This window comes from Passer domesticus, chromosome 8, assembly GCF_036417665.1.
Source record: "Passer domesticus isolate bPasDom1 chromosome 8, bPasDom1.hap1, whole genome shotgun sequence".
Classification (NCBI taxonomy): domain Eukaryota; kingdom Metazoa; phylum Chordata; class Aves; order Passeriformes; family Passeridae; genus Passer; species Passer domesticus.
The window spans coordinates 67,230-76,464 of record NC_087481.1 but is presented as its reverse complement, the minus strand read 5'-3'; the positions used below and the strand labels follow the sequence as shown (position 1 = coordinate 76,464).

The 9,235-nt window shown below is 49.7% G+C and overlaps 1 long non-coding RNA gene across 1 annotated transcript; it reads left to right on the top strand.

Annotated features, from left to right (window-relative positions):
• The first annotated feature begins 7,940 nt into the window (after positions 1-7,940).
• Positions 7,941-8,863, top strand: LOC135305805 (uncharacterized). Its single transcript, XR_010366787.1, has 3 exons — positions 7,941-8,086; positions 8,199-8,376; positions 8,694-8,863. It is a non-coding gene; the product is annotated as an uncharacterized LOC135305805 (long non-coding RNA).
• Positions 8,864-9,235: the final 372 nt, after the last annotated feature.

The window sequence follows — 9,235 nt, the reverse complement described above, 5'->3', positions numbered from 1 at the left end:
CCCCTGAAAAGCAGTTCAGAGAAATCCTGAGCTGTTTTGTGGTCCTAGGCATGAAGATGCTCAAGATCTTCCACAGATGCTCAGCAGGCAGTAGGATTGCGGTTGGATGTCACTCTGCAAATGCCAGTGGCTCAGCAGAGAGCTCTGGGAATGACTGACACTGCACTGAGAGGGGCCACAGTCCTGCAAGGGGCTTTCATCAGGAGCAAGCAGCAGCCTGGAGGGTGGGCAATGCTGGATCTGTACCACTGCGTGCTCATCCTTCACCTAAATGTGGAGCTGCCCCCAAAGTTGCCATGCATCACTTTTTCTTTTTCTCCTCTTGGGTATATTTTGGAGCAGCTGTTCTATGTGGCTTTTGATGGTGATCCTGTGGCAAGCAGCCATTTTCCTGCTGTGCTATCCTCACAACTAATACTAACTCTTCATTTCCTTTGGTTTTATTTGGCGTTTTTTATCTATTTGTTTGATTGGTTTGCTGCTGGGTGTGTTTGTTTGATTGATTGATTGGGTTTTTGTCTGATTTGGTTTGAGTTTTTTGTTTGCTTTTTCATAAAAGACTGGTGAAGTTGCCAAAGCCAAACTCAAGATAATGTAAACCAGGATCAGCTTTCCAGAAATTCCTTTTGGTAGGGTTTATCTGCATCCCCTAGGCTCAGGATCACTAGTGTATTTTCAGGTTTTGCTCTGCATATCAGCCTGCCCAGACTCCACTTAGAGTTTCACAAATGGAGAAGACTATGGACATTGTGCCAAGCTTCCTTTCAAACAGAAAAATCTGGGTCAGCATGACAGAAAAGAAGAAAAATAAATCACCAGTTAGAACAGAACCAGTGTCCCACCATCTTCCCCTCCAATGTTATTAATTTTGTACATTTAGAGGCAAACCTGGGTCTAAAGCTTGCATCTCTCAGTTCCTGATGCTATTTGCTACGCTTCAGCCTTGACTCGCCCTGATGTGACAGACTGCTGGGCAAGTGGGGCTGGGGATGCTCAGCCTGGAGAGAGGAGACACTGGGAGGCCTCTCTGTGGCTGTGCAGGACTGGAAGGGTCCCGCAGGAAAGAAGGGGACAGAGTGTTCAGCAGGGCCTGTGCTGACAGGATAAGGGGGGATTGGCTTTCAACTGCAGGGGGTTGATTGAAGCTGCATCTAAGGAAGCTGCTCTTTTCCACTGGGGGTGGTGGGGCACTGGCCCAGGCTGTGCACAGAGGCTGTGCATGCCCCATCCTTGGCAACAGGGCTCTGAGCAGCACGCTCTGGGGGAAGACTGCTCAGCTGGGAACAAGATGTTGTTCTTCAGGCTCCCTTGCAAGCCCAACCGTTCAGGGACTCCATCATTCCACGGTCTCCACTGTCTACTTCAGATGGAGCCTGGGAACTGTGATGTCACAGCCCACGCTCCAGCTGGAACGTCCAGCGCCCAGCAAAGGGCACAACACAACCCTTGGCTGCTGTGTTCACACGCTCTGCACCTTGCTCCTGCCCACTCTGCTTGTCAGCTTTCCTCAGTCCTGAAAGATCCTTAGTGCTTGGATTTCATCATCCAGCCCTGCAGGATGCTCCCCTTTGTTCTGGGGAAGGTCTGGTGCCATTCCATGGAGGTGGACACTCCCCACCTGCCCAGGTGGGCTGGAGCTCTGTGGGCATGGAGTGGGACAGGGAGCCCACTCTGAGGTTTTGCTACCTCTGCAGGCTGTCCCAGACGGAGAAGAGGAGATGGAGGTGGATATAGAGATTGATAGAGAGGAGGACATGGAGACGGAGGGAGAAGACACTGGGGAGGAGATGGAGGTGGAGGTGGTTGTGGAAGAGGAGATGGAATTGGATATGGAAGAGTCCATTGAGGACATGGACATTGATTAAAAAGGTGAGGAAGAGGCCATGATCTTGGCAGGAAGACCAATGCCAGCAGCAGGACAGGCAGAGTGGGTCTCCTGCTGCCAGGCTGGGGCTGGGCTGGGTGCTCCCTGCTCAGGGACATTGTACCCAGGGCACTGGATTCTGGTGGCCATCCACAGCCTGTCCTGTGCCTGCTTTGCTCCACACAAGCTCCATCACAGACCCAGCCAGGCTCAGTTCTGCTAGCAGAGTCCTGCTGCTGTGCCAGCTGTGCCAGCCTGGGGGCACATGCAAGAGCCCTCTGTGCCTGACTGGACTGACCGAGGCATTTGCTTTTCTTCCAGGTGCGATGGACATCATGGAGAGAGATGCCACCTTTTTGTACATACGTTTTACACTTTGATGTTGACTTTAGGATAGAGGTTTTAGGGCTTTTTGTCTTCTGTAAATACGTTTCATATATTTTTTGTTAGATAGGTTTTTCTGTATATATGTTCTATCGATTGTTGTTGTTACAAATATTCTTACAATGTAAATATGTTCTGTATTTTTGCTGCTGTTCTTTTGTAATAAACAAATATTATTTTTCACACCCCAGTTCTCCTTGCATTTGCTTCAGGCACAGGCAGCATATTGCCAAGGTGTAGTTTCCACTTGCTCCAGGTTCCCAGGGCTGGAGGTCACAAGTAGATGAAGGGGAAAAAATCCACAATTAAGAGTGTCCATGACACCCAGAGCCAAAAGAAGCCCAGGGCATCAGGAAAGAGGGAAGCACGTGCTCCAAACAACAGCAGAAATGAAGTGAGAGCTCTGGAGGGAACAAAAGAAAGAGGAAGCCTGAAGAAAGGAAAATCGTCTCCCCACAAGGTGTTTTGCTTTTTTTCATTGAGAGTCTCTTCTACCATGTGGTGGAAACCCAGAAAAATAAAGGTCAGGAGAAGCATGGTTTATTGGGAACATTCCTGCATAGTAGAAAATCCTTGTGCAAATCATCCCAGGCAGCACTCACATGTTTAATTGCTTCTCTTCCTGGGGAAGCAGAGTTGCTTTCTTTACTCCAAGCAAGATTTTCTCCCTCCTCCCTGGCAAAGAACAAGCTCCCATCCTGGCAAGCGCTCGCTGCATTCCTTAACACTCATCACACCCATGCTAAGGAGAGTGGAGCAGGTTAATTTATCACTTGTTGCAAGTTCTAAGTCCTTCTTAGATAAGGACCACGTTCAGCTGAGTGACAGTGAAGCAAAATGGCAAGCCAGGAATACATTGCCCTGCACACAACATCCTCCATTCCCATGGATGGTTTCTCACTGGCACACGGGAGGAAGGAAGGAACCCAAATGCATCATTGTACATCAAGTCATACATGTTGAGGGATGAACAGATCTCACGGGGATATGGAAACCCCCCCCTGAAAAGCAGTTCAGAGAAATCCTGAGCTGTTTTGTGGTCCTAGGCATGAAGATGCTCAAGATCTTCCACAGATGCTCAGCAGGCAGTAGGATTGCGGTTGGATGTCACTCTGCAAATGCCAGTGGCTCAGCAGAGAGCTCTGGGAATGACTGACACTGCACTGAGAGGGGCCACAGTCCTGCAAGGGGCTTTCATCAGGAGCAAACAGCAGCCTGGAGGGTGGGCAATGCTGGATCTGTACCACTGCGTGCTCATCCTTCACCTGAATGTGGAGCTGCCCCCAAAGTTGCCATGCATCACTTTTTCTTTTTCTCCTCTTGGGTATATTTTGGAGCAGCTGTTCTATGTGGCTTTTGATGGTGATCCTGTGGCAAGCAGCCATTTTCCTGCTGTGCTATCCTCACAACTAATACTAACTCTTCATTTCCTTTGGTTTTATTTGGCGTTTTTTATCTATTTGTTTGATTGGTTTGCTGCTGGGTGTGTTTGTTTGATTGATTGATTGGGTTTTTGTCTGATTTGGTTTGAGTTTTTTGTTTGCTTTTTCATAAAAGACTGGTGAAGTTGCCAAAGCCAAACTCAAGATAATGTAAACCAGGATCAGCTTTCCAGAAATTCCTTTTGGTAGGGTTTATCTGCATCCCCTAGGCTCAGGATCACTAGTGTATTTTCAGGTTTTGCTCTGCATATCAGCCTGCCCAGACTCCACTTAGAGTTTCACAAATGGAGAAGACTATGGACATTGTGCCAAGCTTCCTTTCAAACAGAAAAATCTGGGTCAGCATGACAGAAAAGAAGAAAAATAAATCACCAGTTAGAACAGAACCAGTGTCCCACCATCTTCCCCTCCAATGTTATTAATTTTGTACATTTAGAGGCAAACCTGGGTCTAAAGCTTGCATCTCTCAGTTCCTGATGCTATTTGCTACGCTTCAGCCTTGACTCGCCCTGATGTGACAGACTGCTGGGCAAGTGGGGCTGGGGATGCTCAGCCTGGAGAGAGGAGACACTGGGAGGCCTCTCTGTGGCTGTGCAGGACTGGAAGGGTCCCGCAGGAAAGAAGGGGACAGAGTGTTCAGCAGGGCCTGTGCTGACAGGATAAGGGGGAATTGGCTTTCAACTGCAGGGGGTTGATTGAAGCTGCATCTAAGGAAGCTGCTCTTTTCCACTGGGGGTGGTGGGGCACTGGCCCAGGCTGTGCACAGAGGCTGTGCATGCCCCATCCTTGGCAACAGGGCTCTGAGCAGCACGCTCTGGGGGAAGACTGCTCAGCTGGGAACAAGATGTTGTTCTTCAGGCTCCCTTGCAAGCCCAACCGTTCAGGGACTCCATCATTCCACGGTCTCCACTGTCTACTTCAGATGGAGCCTGGGAACTGTGATGTCACAGCCCACGCTCCAGCTGGAACGTCCAGCGCCCAGCAAAGGGCACAACACAACCCTTGGCTGCTGTGTTCACACGCTCTGCACCTTGCTCCTGCCCACTCTGCTTGTCAGCTTTCCTCAGTCCTGAAAGATCCTTAGTGCTTGGATTTCATCATCCAGCCCTGCAGGATGCTCCCCTTTGTTCTGGGGAAGGTCTGGTGCCATTCCATGGAGGTGGACACTCCCCACCTGCCCAGGTGGGCTGGAGCTCTGTGGGCATGGAGTGGGACAGGGAGCCCACTCTGAGGTTTTGCTACCTCTGCAGGCTGTCCCAGACGGAGAAGAGGAGATGGAGGTGGATATAGAGATTGATAGAGAGGAGGACATGGAGACGGAGGGAGAAGACACTGGGGAGGAGATGGAGGTGGAGGTGGTTGTGGAAGAGGAGATGGAATTGGATATGGAAGAGTCCATTGAGGACATGGACATTGATTAAAAAGGTGAGGAAGAGGCCATGATCTTGGCAGGAAGACCAATGCCAGCAGCAGGACAGGCAGAGTGGGTCTCCTGCTGCCAGGCTGGGGCTGGGCTGGGTGCTCCCTGCTCAGGGACATTGTACCCAGGGCACTGGATTCTGGTGGCCATCCACAGCCTGTCCTGTGCCTGCTTTGCTCCACACAAGCTCCATCACAGACCCAGCCAGGCTCAGTTCTGCTAGCAGAGTCCTGCTGCTGTGCCAGCTGTGCCAGCCTGGGGGCACATGCAAGAGCCCTCTGTGCCTGACTGGACTGACCGAGGCATTTGCTTTTCTTCCAGGTGCGATGGACATCATGGAGAGAGATGCCACCTTTTTGTACATACGTTTTACACTTTGATGTTGACTTTAGGATAGAGGTTTTAGGGCTTTTTGTCTTCTGTAAATACGTTTCATATATTTTTTGTTAGATAGGTTTTTCTGTATATATGTTCTATCGATTGTTGTTGTTACAAATATTCTTACAATGTAAATATGTTCTGTATTTTTGCTGCTGTTCTTTTGTAATAAACAAATATTATTTTTCACACCCCAGTTCTCCTTGCATTTGCTTCAGGCACAGGCAGCATATTGCCAAGGTGTAGTTTCCACTTGCTCCAGGTTCCCAGGGCTGGAGGTCACAAGTAGATGAAGGGGAAAAAATCCACAATTAAGAGTGTCCATGACACCCAGAGCCAAAAGAAGCCCAGGGCATCAGGAAAGAGGGAAGCACGTGCTCCAAACAACAGCAGAAATGAAGTGAGAGCTCTGGAGGGAACAAAAGAAAGAGGAAGCCTGAAGAAAGGAAAATCGTCTCCCCACAAGGTGTTTTGCTTTTTTTCATTGAGAGTCTCTTCTACCATGTGGTGGAAACCCAGAAAAATAAAGGTCAGGAGAAGCATGGTTTATTGGGAACATTCCTGCATAGTAGAAAATCCTTGTGCAAATCATCCCAGGCAGCACTCACATGTTTAATTGCTTCTCTTCCTGGGGAAGCAGAGTTGCTTTCTTTACTCCAAGCAAGATTTTCTCCCTCCTCCCTGGCAAAGAACAAGCTCCCATCCTGGCAAGCGCTCGCTGCATTCCTTAACACTCATCACACCCATGCTAAGGAGAGTGGAGCAGGTTAATTTATCACTTGTTGCAAGTTCTAAGTCCTTCTTAGATAAGGACCACGTTCAGCTGAGTGACAGTGAAGCAAAATGGCAAGCCAGGAATACATTGCCCTGCACACAACATCCTCCATTCCCATGGATGGTTTCTCACTGGCACACGGGAGGAAGGAAGGAACCCAAATGCATCATTGTACATCAAGTCATACATGTTGAGGGATGAACAGATCTCACGGGGATATGGAAACCCCCCCCTGAAAAGCAGTTCAGAGAAATCCTGAGCTGTTTTGTGGTCCTAGGCATGAAGATGCTCAAGATCTTCCACAGATGCTCAGCAGGCAGTAGGATTGCGGTTGGATGTCACTCTGCAAATGCCAGTGGCTCAGCAGAGAGCTCTGGGAATGACTGACACTGCACTGAGAGGGGCCACAGTCCTGCAAGGGGCTTTCATCAGGAGCAAACAGCAGCCTGGAGGGTGGGCAATGCTGGATCTGTACCACTGCGTGCTCATCCTTCACCTGAATGTGGAGCTGCCCCCAAAGTTGCCATGCATCACTTTTTCTTTTTCTCCTCTTGGGTATATTTTGGAGCAGCTGTTCTATGTGGCTTTTGATGGTGATCCTGTGGCAAGCAGCCATTTTCCTGCTGTGCTATCCTCACAACTAATACTAACTCTTCATTTCCTTTGGTTTTATTTGGCATTTTTTATCTATTTGTTTGATTGGTTTGCTGCTGGGTGTGTTTGTTTGATTGATTGATTGGGTTTTTGTCTGATTTGGTTTGAGTTTTTTGTTTGCTTTTTCATAAAAGACTGGTGAAGTTGCCAAAGCCAAACTCAAGATAATGTAAACCAGGATCAGCTTTCCAGAAATTCCTTTTGGTAGGGTTTATCTGCATCCCCTAGGCTCAGGATCACTAGTGTATTTTCAGGTTTTGCTCTGCATATCAGCCTGCCCAGACTCCGCTTGGTGTTTCACAAATGGAGAAGACAATGGACATTGTGCCAAGCTTCCTTTCAAACAGAAAAAATCTGGGTCAGCATGACAGAAAAGAAGAAAAATAAATCACCAGTTAGAACAGAACCAGTGTCCCACCATCTTCCCCTCCAATGTTATTTTGTACATTTAGAGGCAAACCTGGGTCTAAAGCTTGCATCTCTCAGTTCCTGATGCTATTTGCTACCCTTCAGCCTTGACTCGCCCTGATGTGACAGACTGCTGGGCAAGTGGGGCTGGGGATGCTCAGCCTGGAGAGAGGAGACACTGGGAGGCCTCTCTGTGGCTGGGCAGGACTGGAAGGGTTCCACAGGAAAGAAGGGGACAGAGTGTTCAGCAGGGCCTGTGCTGACAGGACAAGGGGGGATGGCTTTCAACTGCAGGGGGTTGATTGAAGCTGCATCTAAGGAAGCTGCTCTTTTCCACTGGGGGTGGTGGGGCACTGGCCCAGGCTGTGCACAGAGGCTGTGCATGCCCCATCCTTGGGAACAGGGCCCTGAGCAGCACGCTCTGGGGGAAGACTGCTCAGCTGGGAACAGGATGTTTTTCCTCAGACTCCCTTGCAAGCCCAACCGCTCAGGGACTCCATCATTCCATGGTCTCCACTGTCCACTTCAGATGGAGCCTGGGAACTGTGATGTCACAGCCCACGCTCCAGCTGGAACGTCCAGCGCCCAGCAAAGGGCACAACACAACCCTTGGCCGCTGTGTTGACACGCTCTGCACCTTGCTCCTGCCCTCACTTTTCACTCTTCTTATCCCCCCGATCCCTCGATCATTCCTGACACCTTCTGAGTTCCTGTATTTCATCATCCAGCCCTGCAGGATGCTCCCCTTTGTTCTGAGGAAGGTATGGTGCCATTCCATGGAGGTGGACACCCCGCACCTGCCCGGGTGGGCTGGAGCTCTGTGGGGATGGAGTGGGACAAGGACTCCACTCTGAGCTTTTGCTACCTCTGCAGGCTGTCCCAGACAGAGAGGAGGAGATGGAGCTTGATACAGAGATTGATATGGAGGAGGAGATGGAAATAGATGGAGAAGACCCTGGAGAGGAAGAGATGGAGGTGGTTGTGAAGGTGGAAGAGGAAATGGATGTGGATATGGAAGAGTCCATTGTGGACATGGATATTGATTAAAAAGGTGAGGAAGAGGCCATGATCTTGGCATGAAGACCAATGCCAGCAGCAGGACAGGCAGAGTGGATCTCCTGCTGCCAGGCTGGGGCTGGGCTGGGTGCTCCCTGCTCAGGGACATTGTACCCAGTGCACTGGATTCTGGTGGCCATCCACAGCCTGTCCTGTGCCTGCTTTGCTCCACACAAGCTCCATCCCAGACCCAGCCAGGCTCAGTTCTGGTAGCAGAGTCCTGCTGCTGGGCCAGCATTTGCCAGCCTGGGGACACATGCAAGAGCCCTCTGTGCCTGACTGGAGTGACCGTGGCATTTGCTTTTCTTCCAGGTGCAATGGACAGCACAGACAGAGACACCACCCTTGTGTATATATGTTCTACAGTTTGTTGTTGTTGTTCTTTAGAATGTCGATTGTAGGGCTATTTTTGACATCTGTAAATACGTTTCCCATAGTTTTGCTAGGTAGGTTTTTATGTATATATGTTCTATCTATTGTTGTTGTTACAAATATTCTTGCAATGTAAGAATATTTGTGCATTTTTGCTGCTGTTTTTCTGTAATAAACAAATTTTACTTTTCCCACCCCAGTTCTCCTTGCATTTGCTTCAGGCACAGGCAGCATTTTGGAAAGTGGTTGTTTCCACTTGCTCCAGGTCGCCAGGACTGGGGGTCCCTGGCACAGCCACCCCAGGAGTGGGGGTCCCTGTGCACAGAGGGGTTCCCCTGACAGAGGTGAGCCTCTCCTTGCAGTTTCTCTGGACACACTTGGGAGCTGTAGGGGCAAAGCCCAGCGTGCCCTGGCCATGGATCCCATGTTGGAGCAGGGCTGAGCCTGTGTGCTCCTGCAGAGCCTCAGCCATGGCTCTTCCC